Raw genomic sequence first — 17,839 nt, 5'->3', positions numbered from 1 at the left:
ACTAAGGAAGAGCTGCCTCCTCAGAGTAGAGTTGACCTTAATGACATGGATGGAGTCAAGCTTTGGGGACCTTTGTTTGCTGATGTGGCAAAACTCAAAATGAGAATAAACAGTTGCAAACAACCATGAATAATAGGAAAGCAGAAAGTACAAAGTGTAAATCTCAGAAAATTAGAAGTCATCAAAAACAAAATGAAATGCATAAACATCAATATCCTAGGCACTAGTGAGCTGAAATGCACTGGTATTGGTCATTTTGGATAGGTCTACTGTGCCAGGAATGAAAATTTGAAAAGGAATGGTGTTGCATTCATTGTCAAAAAGAACATTTCAAGATCTATCCTGAAGTACAGTGCTGTCAGTGCTGGGATAATATCCATACACCTACAAGGAAGACCAATTAATAAGACTATTATTCAGATTTATGCACCAACCACTAATGCCAAAGATGAGGAAACTGAAGATTTTTTACCAACTTCTGCAGTCTGAAATTGATCAAACATGCAATCAAGATGCATTGATAGAAAAAAGAAGCACAACCAGAAGGCTCCTTAGAAGCACAGATGGCAAGACTACATCTCAGAAAAAAAAAAAAAAAAGATGCATTGATAATTACTAGTCATAGGAATGAGAAAGTTGGAAACAAAGAAGGATCAGTAGTTGGAAAATATGGCCTTGATGATAGAAACAGTGCCAGAGATTGCATAACAGAATTTTGCAAGACCAACGACTTCGTCGCAAATACCTTTTTCACCAACAAAAATGGCAACTATACACGTGAACCTCACCAGATGGAATATACAGGAATCAAGATGACTACATCATGGAAAGGGACAATGAGAAAACTCAACTTCATCAGTCAGAACAAGGCCAGGGGCCCACTGTGGATCAGACCATTAATTGCTCACATGCAAGTTTAAGTTGGAAACCCTGGTGGCGTAGTGGTTAAGTGCTACAGCTGCTAACCAAGAGGTTGGCAGTTCAAATCTGCCAGGCACTCCTTGGAAACTCTATGGGGCAGTTCTACTCTGTCCTACAGGGTCGCTATGAGTTGGAATTGACTCAATGGCAGTGGGAGTGGGTAAGTTTAAGTTGAAACTGAAGAAAATTAAAGCAAATCCATGAAAGCCAAAGTATGACCTTGAGTATATTTCAGCTGAATTTAGAGACCATCTCAAGAACAGATATGACTCATTAAACACTAATGACTGAAGACCAGACAAGTTGTGGAAGGACATCAAGGACATCATATATGAAGAAAGCAAGAGATAATTAAAAAGACAGGAAAGAAAGAAAAACCCAAAATGGATGTCAGAAGAGACTCTGAAACCTGCTCTGGAACATAGAGTAGCTAAAGTCAACTGAAGAAATGATGAAGTAGAAGAGCTGAACAGAAGATTTAAAGGGTGGTTAGAGAAGACAAAGTATTATAATGAAATGTGTACAAACTTAGATTTAAAATATCAGAAGGGAAGAACGCACTTGGCTTTTTTCAAGCTCAAAGGACTGAAGAGAAAATTCAAGCCTCGATCTGCAATACTGAATGATTCTCAGTGGAAAATAGTAAACGATGGAGGAAGCATCAAAAGAAGATGGAAGGACTACACAGTCACTGTACCAATAAGAATTGCTCAGCGTTCAACCATTTTAGGAGGTAGTATATCATCAAGAACTGATGGTACTGAAGGAAGAAGTCCAAGCTGCACTGAAGGCATTGGCAAAAAACAAGGCTCCAGTAATTGATGGAATACAAAGTGATGTATTCCAACAAATGGCTGCTGCAGTGAAAACACTTAGTCATCTATGCCAAGAAATATGGAAGACAGCTACCTGGCCAACCTACTGGAAAAGATCCATATTTGTGCTCATTCCAAAGAAAGGTGATCCAACAGAATGCTGAAATTATCAAAAAATATCATTAATATCACACACAAGTAAAATTTCGCTGAAAGTCATTCAGAAATTGTTGCAGTAGTACTTTGACAGGGAACTGCCAGAAATTCAAGTCAAATTCAGAAGAGGACATGGAATGAGGACTATCACTGCTGATGTCTGATGAATCTTGGGTGAAAACAGAGAATACCAGAAAGATGTTTACCTCTGTTTTATTGACTATGCAAAGGCATTCGGCTGTGTGGATCATAACAAATTATGGATAACATTGTGAAGAACGGGAATTCCAGAACACTTAATTGTGCTCAAGAGGAACCTGTACATAGACCAAGAGGCAGTTGTTCGAACAGAACAGGGGAATGCTGCATGGTTTAAAACCAGGAAAGTTGTGGGTCAGGGTTGTATTCTTTCACCATACTTATTCGATCTGTATGCTGAGCAAATAATCCAAGAAACTAGACTATATGAAGAAGAAAGCCGTTTCAAGATTGGAGGAAGTCTCATTAACAACCTGTGATACGCAAATGACACAACCGTGCTTGCTGAAAGTGAAGAGGACTTTAAGCACTTACCGATGATGATCAATGACTACAACCTTCAGTATGGATTATACCTCAACGTAAAGAAAAGTCCTCACAACTAGACCAATAAGCAACATTATGATAAATGGAGCAAAGATTGAAGTTGTCAAGGATTTCATTTTACCTGGATCCAAAATCAACACTCATGGAAGCACCAGTCAAGAAATCAAACAATGTATTGCATTGGGCAAATCTGCTGCAAAAAAAGACCTCTTTAAAGCACAAAAAAGCAAAGATGTCTCTTTAAGGACTAAAGTGTCCCTGAACCAAGCCATGGTGTTTTCAATCATCTCATATGCATGTGAAAGCTGGACAATGACTAAAGAAGAGGGAAGATGAATTGATGCCTTTGAATTATGGTGTTGGTGAAGAATATTGAATATTCCATGAACTGTCAGGAGAATGAACAAATCTGTCTTGGAAGAAGTACAGCCAGAGTACTCCTTAGAATCAAGGATGGCAAGACGTCGTCTTACATACTTTGGACATGTTATCAGAAGGTGCCAATCCCTGGAGATTGACATCATGGTTGATAAAGTAGAGGGTCAGTGAAAAAAAGAAAGCCCCTCCATGAGATGGACTGACACAGTGGCTACAACAATAGGCTCAAACAGCAATAATTGTGAGGATGTCGAGGACTGGGCAATGTTTTGTTCAGTTTATAAAGGGTCTCTACGAGTTGGAACCAACGCAACAGCATCTAACAACAACAAGAAAATTGATGTAAATACTATTAGTTTACATACTTTTTCAGATATGTATAGAATAAGTATCTATATTTCTAAGTCAGATCTATCTTTTGGGTTTCTGACTCTCAAATGGCCATCTCCACTCCTATTTTTGTTGTTGTTAGCTGCCGTGAGTTGTCACCCAACTCATGGTGACCCCATGCATACCAATGGGCACCTCAAATTCCGTGTCTCTCAAGAGAACTTTGTACTGTCCCTCAAACATATTCATAATCTTTTGTCCCTATGGTTGTTGTAGTTGTGTGCCTTTGAGTCAATTCTGACTCATGGCGACCTTATGACAGAGTAGAACCACTCATAGGGTTTCTTAGGCTGAAATCATTACCGGAGCAGATTGCCAGGTCTTTTCTCCCACAGAGTGGCTGGTGGATTTGAACTGCCGACCTTTCCCTTAGAAGCTAAGTATTTAAATATTGTGTTGCCAGAGCTCCTTTTAAATATCATCAATCCACTCAGTTCCCCAAGCCAAAACCCTGGGTGCTGTCTAGATTTTTCCTTCTTCCTCTCTCCCCATGTAAAAAGCCTGTTGATGCGACCCCCCTAAATGTCTCTCAAATCTGTCTACCTTCTCTCCACTCGCAGTACCTTAACCCTAGTTCACATTGCCACCATTGCTACCTTACTCGACTGCAGCAGCCTCCTGATCAGTCTCCCTCTCTTGCCACTCTCCAAACTGTTCTTCACTTTCAAACTCTTCCACCTGCACAAAAATATTCCAAATGTAATTTCATTTTTCTCTCTCCTTCATTTAACTGGTCACTGGCTCTGTGTTACTCTTGAGGGGTCTTTTCTCCTTAACGTGGATTTCACATAATCTGGGTCCTGCTTACCTCTCTAGTGAGGGGAGACAGGTGAAAAAAACAAGAATACAAAAAAATACAGTCATTTATACATTACTCTAAATAATATGGAGGAAATAAATAGGAAACTGAGAAAGAGAAGCTGTGGTTGGGGGCCTTGTATATTGGGGGCTGCTTTAAGTAAGGAGAAACTAAAAGAAGAACAATTTAAGGCCTCTGAGTGGGGGATATAAGGCAGAATCGAGGACTTGGAAAAGAGTCTGCTTGGCTGGGGCAAGATGAAGAAATAGTGACACAAGCTGAGGTTCTAGGCCGTAGACCATGGGATGGAGTTTCAATTCTATCCTAAGAGAAACGGGAACCCACTGATGTATTTTTAAGCAGGAGAATAACATGATCTAACTTGTAGCTTGAGTGGATATCTGTGGCTGCCACGTGGAGGTGGGTGGAAGAGCACTGAGAATGGAAGCAAGGAAGCCAGAGAGGAAGACAGAGCAGAAGTCTAAAAAGAAGAGATAGGTCCAGACTACAGGTGGTGTCTGAAGAGGGGAAGACTGCTAAACAGATCTGGGGTGCATTTTAGAGATAGAACTGACATGATCTGCCAATGATTTGGATGTGGATATTCCAGAAAAGAGGAATAAAGGTTGACTCCATGCTCCATCTGCTACACCACTCCCCTTCAATTTGTCATTCCTGGCATAGTAGATCATATGATTGTTCAATTCAAAATGGCCAGTACCAGTCCACTTCAGCTCACCAATGCTTAGTATTTCAATCTTTATGTATTCCATTTCATTTTTAATGACTTCTATCGTGATCCCTGCCACAGCAGCCGGTGGCGGTAACCGGGCACCATCTAGTTCTAGGCTCAGTCTGGTGAAGTTTGTGGTAGTCGTGGTCTGTTAGTCCTTTGGAATAATCTATCCATTTTGTCTTTGGTTTTCTTCATTCTCCTTTGTTTCTGCTGGGGTAGGACCAGCAGATACATCTTAGAGGGCCACTCCTAGGCTTTTGAGACCCCAAACACTACTCACCACAGTTGGATGTAAAACATTTTCTTTATAGACTATGTTATGCCAGTTGAGCTAGATGTCCCCTGAGGCCATGGTCCCCGACCCTCAGCCCAGTAGCTCAGTCCCTCAGGGCATTTGGATGTGTCTGTGAAGCTTCTATGACTTTGTCCTGGTCAAGTTGTGTTGACTTTCCCAGTATTGTGTACTGTCTTACCCTTTACCAAAGTTACCACTTATCTACTGTTTAGATAAAAATTTTTCCTCTCTCCACCCCTCCCCTGCCTCGTAACCATCAAAGATTGTTTCTTCCTGTGTGGAAACATTTTCATGGGTTTTTATAATTGTGGTTTCATACAGTATTTGTCCTTTTGTGATTGACTGATATCACTCAGCATAATGTCCTTCAGATTCATCCACGTTGTGAGATGTTTCACAGGTTCATTGTTGTTCTTTATAATTGCATAGTATTCCATTCTTTGTATGTACCATAGTTTGTTTACCCATTCCTCTGTTGATGGGCACCCAGGTTGTTTCCATCTTTTTCCTATTGTGAATAATGCTGTGATGAACATATATGCATGTATTTCTATTCATGTGATGGCTTTTATTTCTCCAGGATATATTCCTAGGGTGGGATTGCTGGATCCTATGGTATTTCTATTTCTAGCTTTTTAAGGAAGGGCCATAACATTTTTAAAAAAGGTTGTACCATTTTGTATTCCCACCAGTAGCACATAACAGTTCCAATCTCCCCAGCAACCTCGCCAACATTTGTTATTTTTTTTTTTTTTGATAAAACCCCCAGTGCCATTGAGTCGATTCCGACTCATAGCGACCCTATAGGACAGAGTAGAACTGCCCCATAGAGTTTCCGAGGAGTGCCTGGTGGATTCAAACTGCTGACCCTTTGGTTAGCAGCCGTAGCGTTTAACCACTACACCACCAGGGTTTTTTTGGTTCATACCAGTAATGTCAGGGTGAGATAGTATCTCACTGTAGTTTTGATTTGCATTTCTCTAATGGCTAGTGCTATCGAACATTTCCTCATGTGTCTGTTAGCTGCTTGAATGTCTTCTTTGGTGAAGTGTCTGTTCATATCCTTTGCCCATTTTTAATCGGATTATTTGTCTTTTTATTATAGAGGTGTTGGATTTTCCTGTGATTTTAGAGATTTAGGCCTTTGTCAGGTGTGTCATAACCAAAATTTTTTTTCCCAGTCCGTAGGTTCTCTTTTTACTCTTTCGGTGAAGTCTTTTGAGGAGCGTATGTGTTTAATTTTTAGAAGATCCCAGTTATCTAGCTTATCTTTTGGTGTTTGTATACTGTTAATTCTGATTTGTGTCCTGTTCATGCCACATTTTAGGGCCCCTCGTGTAGACCCCATTTTTTCTTCCCTGATCTTTATAGTTTTGGGTTTTATCTTTAGGTCTTTGATCCATTTTGAATTAGTTTTGTGTATGGTGTGAGATATGGGTCTTGTTTCATTTTTTTGCAGATAGACATCCAGTTTTGCCAGCACTATTTGTTAAAAAGATTGCCTTTTCCTCATTTAATAGACTTTGGGTCTTACAAGACCAGGTGGCCATAGGTAGATGGATTTACATTTGAGTTCTCAATTCTATTCCATTGGTCAATGAGTGTATTGTTGTACCAGGACCAGGCTGTTTGGACTACCATAGCTATATAGTGGGTTGTATCCACTAAGGTACCCTGTATCACTGTACTGAATAAAGTTGTCCCATTACTTGTCTCTGTCTTCTGCCAAACAGTGAGCTCCATGAGGCCAGTGATGGGTCTTTATTTACTACTGCACCTCCAATCTGGCCTATGAATGCTGCCCCTCAAAAAGAGAGTATGCAGGTACCCAAAAACAAATTTCGTCTGATTCACAATTATGTTCAGTGTACTTATGGGGGCACATAAGTCAAAGAAGTACATTTATTTGATACAAAGTACCCAGAGTAGGTACTTCGCATGCTGCTTTCATGTAGTTGAGGATACATGCCCCTTCTTCTGCATTTTTGGCCCAGCTGTGTGTGAGTGAGAGGTTGTGAGGGACTTTGGCTGGCATGGCTCAGAGTGCCAAATGGCAAACATATTTTGTTCAAGACAGTTAAACTTTATGCTATTTTAAAAAGTGGGAGTTTAGGAATGATTTCTTGAAACTCTGTGTGCCTCAAAACTGGGCCGGAGATAAGTTTCCTGATAACTTCCACAACAGAGATGAGTTCTCCTTATGTTGAAAGATTTTCTAGCCATCAGCTTTTTCATCAGCCATCAGCTTTGTCACCAGCCATCAGTCTCATCCAGTTTGGTGAGCACTACGGTTTTCTATGATGTTTTTATTACAAAGAAGTGGCAATAATATCATCCTAAGAATCCAGAGTCAAGTTCCAGTATTGGCTTTGTGAACGACAAGCTGTGTTATCTCAGGCAGGTCAAATAAACTCTGGTCTTCCACTTTAATAAAATGAATAGCATGGACAAACATTCCTTCTCATTCAAAAATTCTGTCATTCTAGTAATTGGTTCATTACATTACAAGGCGTCCATTCATTAATGTAACAATATAGTCAATAAGAGCAAATTAAAAATAAAATTTCTCCTTGCCAACCTCCTACCAGGCCATGTGGGATTTTTTTTTTTCTTTTCAATTAAGAAGAAACTGTCTTTTTTCCTTAGTGTATTGGTCATTCATTGCTGCATACCCCAAAACTTAGGTAATTTAAAACAACAAATATGAAGAAGAGAGGTTGTCATCTCTAAAGTTCAGCAATAAAAATGATTTTCTCTTAAAAAAACAAAACAAAACAAAAGCCAAGCATGAATTATGTCAGACAGTTTCTGAGGGTTAGGAGTCCTGGAACAGTTTAGCTAGATGTTTCTGGCTTAGGATTTCTTGAATTATCAACTGGAACTACAGTCTCTCAAGACTCGCCTGGGACTGGACGTTCAGCTTCCAAGTTCAATCAAGTGGCTGTTGCAGTAGGCTTTAGTTCCTTGCTGTGGCCCTATCAAATGGGTTGTTCACAACTTGACTTCCCACAGAGCAAGCGGCCTGTGAGAAGGAGAGGGGGACAGAAAAAGAACCAGCTAGCAAAAGAGTAGACCCAAGAGGGAAGGTATAATCTTTTTATGAACTAATCTCAGAGCTGACAACCCATTACTTCTGTCAGATTCTATTCTCTGTAAATAACTCATTAAGCCCATCTCATGCTCAGAGGAGGGGGATTTGCTCTACCTCTTAAGTGGAGGAGTTTCAAAGAATTCGTGGACATGTCTTTAAAACTACATTTGGCTAAATAGTATTAGATTTTCCTTTAGAGTTTAAGGTAGAATGTGAAATTTCATGCTTATTAGAAAAAATTTTAGATGATTTGGTTATAAGCCAAATTCTTTTCAAATTTGACTATGGGCTTATCCTTGCTTTCGGACCAAACTCTGAATTACCAAATACTTTATGACTAACAGGATTATTCTTGGTTCTGAAGTAATTGTTCTTATTTCTAAATAAATGGAAATAAACCTGGAGCAAAGGAGAATGAAGAACACCAAAGACTCAAGGAAAATAAGAGCCCAAGAGACAGAAAGGGCTACATAAACCAAAGACTCCATCAGCCTGAGACCGGAAGAACTAGATGATGCCTGGCTACCACCAATGACTGCCCTGACAGGGGACACAACAGAGAATCCCTGATGGAGCAGGAGAAAAGTGGGATGCAGAAATCAAATTCTAGTAAAACAACCAGACTTAATGGTTTGGACCCCAGAGGATATGGCCCCCAGACACTCTCTTAGCCCAAAACTAAAACTATTCCTGAAGCAAACTCTTCAAAGATTAGACTCTTTTATAAGATATAAAATGATACCGGCGAGGAGTGTGCTTCTTAGCTCAAGTAGATACATGAGAATAAATGGACAGCTCCTGTCCGGAGGTGAGATGAGAAGGCAGAGGGAGGCAGAAGCTGGCTGAATGGACTTGCGAAATACAGGGTGGAAAGGAGGAGTGTGCTGTCGCATTATAGGGAGAGCAAGTAGGGTCACATAACAATGTGCGTATAAGTTTTTGTATGAGAAACTGACTTGAGTTGTAAACTTTCACTTAAGGCACAATTGAAAAAATTAAGTGGAGATGAAAGCGTACTCAAGGTTGATTAACTTAGTTATCGGTTTAAACTGTTAGGATACACAATCTTTCTGCCACCAGGCTTCCAGGAAAGGAAAAAAAAAAATTGTAAAAAAATGCTTGCCAATTGAACATTAATAATTCTGGGTTTTAATTGCTAATTTACTTTTGTTAATTTACCATGGGCAATAAAGTAGTTAATTGCTACTCTTATCAATATCTGTTTTTTCATGAAGGTTTGTGGAGAAGTGAAAATACTATTGCTAGCCTTGAGGCTTTTGTTTGTTTTGGAATTAGTTGGGTAAAGAGAACCAAAGGCCAGTTTAGAATCTGTGTAATATTATATGTAATCCTAATACATCATTAGATGAACACTCTGCTAAGTCTTAAAAAAGAAGAAGCTGGTCCCCTTGCTTAACTTTGTTTTTAAGAAACTATATTACAATGTCATAAAATAAATTTATCTTTTTATCAAGGCAGCAATGGACATACAAGATCTTCACTTACATGCTATACATCATAAAAAAAAATGCTATTAACTTCTGATTTCCTCAGAAAATTAATCACTATTATATTTTTCTCCACCTTTTCTCTGCTATCACTGCATTTTTTTACACTCAACTACTCTATTTGCACTTTCTGCTACTTAAGACCTGACCCGAGCTTTTCTCTTCACTAGATAAAGTGCCAAATTATAGAACAGTGCCCTGTAGACACTGAAGAAGTACATCCAGAAGGCTCCTGTCTTAGTTATCTAGTGCTGCTGTAACTGAAATACCACAAGTGGATGGCTCTAACAGAGAAAAATTTATACTCTTACAGTCTAGTAGGCTACAAGTCCAAATTCAGCTCCAGGGGAAGGCTTTCTCTGTTGGCTCTGGAGGGAAGATCCATGTCATCAGTCTTCCCTTAGTCTAGGAGCTTCTCTGTGCAGGAACCTCAGGTTCAAAGGACAGCCTCTGCTTCTGCACTGCTTTCTTGGTGGTATGAGACCCCGTGTTTCTCTGCTTGCTTCTCTCTTTTCTATCTCAAAAGAGATTGACTTAAGACATTATCTAATCTCATCAATATAACAGCCACTAATTTTTTTTTTTAATCCATCATAGTGATAGGATTTATAACACATAGGGAAATCATATCAGATGACAAAACGGTAGATAGTCACACAGTACTAGGAATCATGACCTAGCCAGGTTGACAGATATTTTGGGGGGACACAGTTCAATCCATGACAGCTCCTTTGAAGCAAGGATGGCCAAATTGTGTCTCACATGCTTTGGACATGTTATCATAAGGGATCAGTCCCTGGAGAAGGACATCATGTTTGGTAAAGTAGAGGGTCAACAAAAAAGAGGAAGACCCTCAATGAGATGGATTGACACAGTGGTTGCAAAAATGGACTCAAACATAACAAGGATTGTGAGGATGGCGCAGGACCAGGCAGTGTTTCATTCTGTTTTACATAGGGTTGCTCTGAGTCAGAACCAATTCAATGGCACCTAACAACAACAATAACACCCTGTAGATATATTTTAATTGTTGAAAAATGATGTTCAGTGAAGGCAACAACAAAAAAGTAATTCTAGCCAGCATCTGCTTCTGCATGGAGGGTCCTATGGGCCTTTTCCCGTTAGGGATCATTTCTTCTCTGTTAGGATACCTACAGAGATGAGACACTCAGTGCCTTAGAAGACAGTCACTTCCAGTTGGAGCATTGGTGCTTCAGGGGTAGAATTCTCACCTTACATGCAGGAGACCCTGGTTTGATTCCTGGCCAATATACCTCATACACAGTAACCCACCTATCTATCAGTGGAGACTTGCGTGTTATTATGACACTGAACAGGTTTCACTGGGGCTTCCAGACTGAGAGACTAGGAATAAAGACCTGGAAGTCTACTTCAAAAAATCAGCCAATGAAAACCCTATGGATCACAGTGGTCTGATCCCCACCCAATCATAGGGATAGCTACCGAGCAAAGTCCAGGGCCGCTCTATGGCAGCTAACAACAACAACATACTTGTTTTATGTAGAAAATTCATCTTTAAATAGACTCACATCTATTTCCCTGTTCTTTTAACTGTTGGTTCTATTCTGCTGTCTGGTGTTATGTTGTATAGTCTCATCTCTTTTCTTTGTGACTTCAAGTGCTCCAAGTATTCCTCTCTTTTCCTTGTTAAACAGTTTTTGTTCTTTCTGTGGTTCCTCATGTGTTGAGTGTCTTATATCCTCCCCATCCAACTCCCTCTAATCTTTAGAACCCCAGTTTTTCAATAGTGTGCTTTCGGTACTCCTGTCTCCAGTTACCATTTTGGTCAGATAGACCTAGGTCTGCCCAGGCCCCACCACATACTGATCCATCCTCTCTGAGTGATAAGTGTCCATGTCCATGAAAGTAAGACCCTCACAGAATATGCCCAAAGCTTGATGTGCAGAGTCAGTGGGATCATGTGAAGTATGTAGCCTATCATGTGACATATGTCAAAAATTCAGAATGTTAGCCATGTATCTAGTTTAAACACAGGACCCCACTTTTACCAGCATAGGGTGGGAAAGAACTGTTACCTTCCAAATCCTGAACACCAGACTGTTATTAATGTAGCTGAAAACCATATTAGCTTTTTCAGCATCTTCACTGTATACTGCTGATTCATAATGAAATAATCAAAACCCATAAGTCTCTTTTACAAATGTTTCTGGTTAGCCACATCGTTCCCATCTGTACTTGTACAGTTAGTGTTCGCTATTGTTATTCTTGTTGTGGTTCTTTATTATTTATCCTTATTGGATTCTAAAATAGTTCAGCCTATCATTCCAGCCTACAGAGATCATTTTAGACACTGTGTGGCTGCTATCCTTCCCAGCTGCATCTAACTATTGGAAAGTCCAGTTGCTCTTTGCATCCCTGCCTCTGAGACTTTGCAAGGTATAGTATATTCTTTGCCAAAAAGAACAGGCTCATTCCTCACAGCTCTGTGCCCGGCTGGTCTGGGAGCAGCTGCAAGTTCTTAGTGAGCTGCAGGCGTGCTGTGGTGCTCGAGGCTTCAGTGAATCCTTGTTTTGTTCCTCTTCCTTGTGAATGCCAGACAGCAGCTGACTTGTGTCCTGCAGCGGGCCACTCTTCACACGTGATTTGCCCAGTAGAGCTGTACATAATGTCAATGCCAGTGAATTATCTATGCTCCAGGTTACAATATCATTTGCCATCATCTGTGTAGTAGGCTCACAGGAGAAGGTACTGGAATTGCTGAAGAGGATGTGTAGGAGAGTTACCCCCACACAGACCCTGAGTCTAGAATTTCAAAACACATGCTTACTTTCTCCATTTTGGGAAGACGAAACGCTAATAGACTTAACTTTCTAATTGGGTTATCTTAGACAAATCAGTGAACTTTTCTGGCTACAGTGAAATGACCGGGTTTGGTTTTGAAATCATCCCCAGGCTGCCTAAGAAGCAAACTTCTGTAGTTCACTTTAGTTCTCTGTTTCCATTGAAAACTAGCCTTGTGTTATGGTCTCCTTAGATCTTATGGGTCCATAGTCTAGGTATTTTCCAGCTTTAGTGTTCATCCATAGCATTGGACCGAGGATGCAAAATGCTCCATGACAATCATGATTTCCAACACAAGTCTATAGCAAAATTATCTTGGATACCTCAACATTTTCCATTTTCTGGGGTAAAATGAACACTTCTAAAAGCTATTTGCACCTGGAAAATTATTTTAACAATGATATGCAATTGGAGTTCCAGACTTAGGTATTTCCTATTGGAATTCCCTGTTGGTTGCCCCATAGCCAACTTAACATTTGACATCTTTCCACACGAAATGACTCGGCTTCCCAAATTTTCTACCCTGGTGAGCAGCACTACCAGAAAGCCTAGGGAGATGTCTTCCCTCCCTTTTCCTGTGCTCTAGCCCCCTGCCCTCTGTCCCTCTACCTTTGGTCAACAAGTGCTGTTGAGACAAGTTGCCCTGTATCAGTCAAACTGCCTGCCCTACCTCCCACCCTGCCACTGCCTGAGCTCAGAACCTTTCTCTGAAATAAACTCTGCCGACTCCAGGATCACTGTCCTCCTGTCCATCCTCCACAGGGTTTCTAGAACAATCATTCAAAATGCTAATTCCCTGCCCCCGAGACTCGTCTGCCCCTTCAAAATTCCCCATGTTCTCCTTCCTCAGCTTAACGCTCAAGGCCCCACATAATCCAGAGCCTACCAACCCACAGCCTCATGTCCTCCTGTTCCCCAGAACCCAGTGCTCCCCCCTCTTTCCTTCATGTTTCTGCCTCGCTAACCTGCCTATATCTTTTGAGAGTCAGCCCAAGTATTGCTTCCTTTGGAAAATCTTCCTTGGCATCTTCTTTCCACCTGCACTGTATCTCATAGGTGTTCCAAGGGCACCTTGGGTCCTTATCACAATGTTTTATGATGGTGGAGTTAATTGTCCATTCACACACAACCCCCCTCATTGGGCTGTAAGGTTTTCCAGTGCAGGGATGGTATCTTTGAACCTAGCATAGTTGGAATTCAGTGAGAGCAGAATATATAAACATAACTTTGCAGCCTAGATATTTTTCTATAGCAGTTTTTTTTTTTCAATCTTCTTGTCCTTTTTAAACTCTTGTGACAAAATAGATAAACCAAAGGTAGTCTGGACAGTTAGAGTTCATCTAAAAAGAATTCTGCCCATAGAAGCTATGATCCCAAATAAAACTTTAATCTTCTTGACATTCCTCAGAAAAACTGTACTTTGAGGGAAAGTTGTCTTAAAAGGTCCTCATTAATTTGTTTCCTCAACAAATACTCATTGAGGGCACACTGTTTGCTGAGAACTGCCATTAGCAGTGGGTGACAGGGTAAGGGGAAGAGACCAAGATCTTGTCCTTGTGGAATTTAGAGTCTGAGAAGAGCCCAGATGCTGAACAAGTAAAAAACAACAACAAAATGCTAAAATATGTAGTGTCACCTAATTGACAAAGACTGGATATTGATTCAGAAAATAACCACAGGGGCCTGTGGAGATGGCGTGGTCTGAGATGTCCTCACAGACATGGTGGCAGATGAACTAAGCCCTCATGTGTGAGAAGAAATAAGCCATGTGAAGAGCATTCCTGGCACAGCAAAGGGCCTGTACAAAGTCCCAAGGTAGGAAAAAAACTTAGAGAAATAGAAAGAACGCCCTGCGGCTGTCACCTAGACAGTGAAGGCAGAGGTATAGGAGGGGAGGCAGGAGCATGCCCAGAGGCTGACTACCTTCTGAAAAGTTAGCATTCAATTCAAAATGGATTCAATTCAATTTAAAAACAGGAAGCCAGTTAATGGTTTTCTTCAGATTCAATTCATATTTTTAACATATCTGTGAAGAATAGGAGAAAAACCTTTGGGATCTAGGGCTAGGCAAAGATTTGAAACTGAAAAGAAAGTTCAGAAATGAATCAAGTATCCAGATTCTTTAGAGTAGAATAGAATATAACATTTGAAATGGAGTGGGAGTTGATGGAGCTACCAGGATTGAGAATCCTGCGTGAGAAAGATAGAGCTAAAAATAAATAAATAAAACATGACATTATATTAGGTACCCAAGAACACAGGATAGCACTGTTTAAAATGCCCTCCCCACCCCCACGCCAGCATGGTACTGAAGTGCTGTTTTGTGTTCATAAGTGCAAGATGGCTGTGATGTGCCTTATGAAGAAAACGTGTATGTTACATGAGCTTTGTTCAAGCATACGTTACAGTGTGCTCAAAGCCATTGGAGTGCTACTTCTCCCAGTTTGCCTAAGTGAAAAGTTAGGAATATATGTATTTCCTTCTATCCATCTGTCTGTCTGTCTGTCTACCCATCCATCCATCCATCCCTCCGTCCATCCCTCCATCCAGCCTTCTACCCATCCATCCATCTGTCCTTCCTTCCTTCCTCCCTCCTTCCCTTCCTTCCTTCCTATCTGTTTATCTGCCTATCATCTGCCTATCCATCCGTCCGTCCGTCCATCCATCCATCCATCCACCTATCTATCCATCCATCCATCCACCTATCTATCCATCCTTCCATCCACCCACCCTCCCACCCACCCACCCACCCACCCATCCATCCATCCATCCATCCATCATCTATCTATCATCTACCTATATCTATCATCTACCTATCAATCATCTATCTGCTGAAACCCATAAGTTGATGCCACTATCTCCAATTCCGGTTCAACATCATTATCTTTAGTATTTTCTTACTTGATCAATCCCTTTGTAGGTGACCATTACTTATTCTCCCATAGCTGACACATCACCTCCATTCCTTGTGGATGCCCTCTAACTCCCCTCCCCCCACTGCCAGCTGACCCCTCCATATGAATACCCACCTCACTCCACATAGGCTTTGACATCTTCCCCTCCCCCCCGCCCCGCCCCAGGCCACTTCAGATCTACCCTTCCTCCCACCCCATTCACAACCTTGTTCTACCCTACCTAATAGCTTTTGGACTAAATTATTCTGAAAGGAAACCGATGAAAAAGAGTAAGAGCTATTAAATACTATACAATTTTAGTCATGTGGCAATAATATGGCTTGCTATAGAATTCTCATCTCAACATAAAGAGAACAAAAATCCTTATAACTGAACCAATAAGCACCATAATGATTAATGGAGAAAAGCCTGATATCAAGGGTTTCATTTTACTTGGATTTACAATCAATGCCCACATAAGGAGCAGTCAAGAAACCAAATGATGCATTGCATTGGGCAAATCTGGTACAAATGACCTCTTTAAAGTATCAAAAAGCAAAAATATCACTTTGAGAACTAAGATGCGCGTGACTCAGGCTGTGATATCTTCAATCGCTTCATATGCATGCGAAAGCTGGGCAATGAATAAGGAAGACCAAAGAAGAATTGATGCTTTTGAATTATGGTTTTGGTGAAGAATGTTGCATATACCATGGACTGCCAGAAGAATGAACAAATCTGTCTTGGAAGTACAGCCGAAATTCTTCTTAGAGGCAAGGATGGCAAGACTTTGTCTCATGTACTTTGGACATGTTATCAAGAGGGAACAGTCCCTGAAGAAGGACATTATGCTCGGTTGAGTAGAGGGTCAGTGAGAAAGAGGAAGACACTAAGCAAGATGGATTGACACAGTGGCTGCAACAGTGGGCTCAAACATAGGAAAGATTGTGACGATGGTGTAAGACCAGGCGGTGTTTCATTCTGTTGCACATAGGGTCACTATGAGTTGGAACTGACTCAGCAGCACATAACGACAACAACAACATAGAATTCTGGATTGTCAGTTATTTTTTTTCTTAGCCTTTTAAAAATATTAATCTTAAGCATTCTGGCATCTGCTATTGCTAACTAGAAATTTTCTGTCAAATTGTCATTCTTAGTAGACAATCTTTTTCCTCACTTTTTAAAAAGAGCACTCATTTATCATTGATATTCTTCAGTTGCACTGCAAAATGTCTGCATATGGATTTTATATATTTTTATCCTACTCTACACTTAGGAATACATTATTTCTTTAATTCTCTGACTCTAAAAATCTTAGTAATCTCAGCCATTTTATCTTTGAGTAGTTCTTCTCTGCCATTCCCTCTATATCATTCTTCTGGAACTCCTATTAGATGTATTTTATAGCGTCTCAGTTTTGCCTCAATATTTGCTAACTGCTTTTTTAGAAATTTTTTTTTCATCTTTCATTTTCTCTGTGTTGTGTTTGGTATAATAACCTCAACAATATCTTCAAAATTCCTAATTCTATCTTCAACTCTGTCCACTATGAATTTATCTCTTACATGGAAGCTTGGGTCCACTGAGAAGAAGATACCAAGACAGAATTTAGGCACAGCAGAGATTTATTAGGGGAAATGCCTGTGAATGAAAAAGAAAATGGAGCAAGCGAAGACAGGAAGAGTCTTCAAACGGTGATGCAAGTCTGAGCCTGTGAAGGAAAAGGAAAGGAAGAAGACTTGGTTAGAAAGAGTCTCAGATGGCAGCTCAGTACTAAAAAAGTTTGGCCAGACCAGTGGGGAGTCCTTGATCCAAAGTCATCCATTAAAGGCATCCTGAGTCTTGCAGGAATGGGCCTGTGTTAGTGCCTTGTGTGACTCAAACATGATAGTGGATCCTGAGGGGCAGTAGCTGGGCTGTTGGGCAGTTATGTTCTTGGATAGTGGGGCTTTTTCAGGGCCGCCACTCTCACTTATTGAGTTTTGTATTCTGTTGATTTTATTTTCCATTTTCAGATTTCTACTTGGTTTTTTATATATCCACAAGTTTTTGTTTCCATTCTGCCCATTTTTGCTTTATCTTTTTATGATCTGTTTTACGGATGTTCTCACTGAGACTTCCTAGCATACCTATGTTTAAATTTTGCTCAGATTATTCCAATTATTTTTATTGTTAACATTGTTGTTCATTTAATTTGTTAAAAAATATTGATTGAGCACTTACTGTATCTTAGAATTTTCTTCATGTGTTTGGAATTTCTATTTGCAGGCAAATCTACAGTGGAATATTTTTTTGTCCCTCTCTCTCCCTCCACTTTCCCTTCTCTGTCTAGTACAACTCTATTCAATAGAACTTTCTGTAATAATGGAAGTATTCTGTATCTGCACTGTACAATACAGTGGCCTTTAGCCCCATGGGCTATTGAGCACTTGCCATGTGGCTAGT

The sequence above is a fragment of the Elephas maximus genome, chromosome 15 (assembly GCF_024166365.1).
Source record: "Elephas maximus indicus isolate mEleMax1 chromosome 15, mEleMax1 primary haplotype, whole genome shotgun sequence".
In the NCBI taxonomy this organism is placed as follows: Eukaryota; Metazoa; Chordata; class Mammalia; order Proboscidea; family Elephantidae; genus Elephas; species Elephas maximus.
This window is presented reverse-complemented; position numbering follows the sequence as displayed.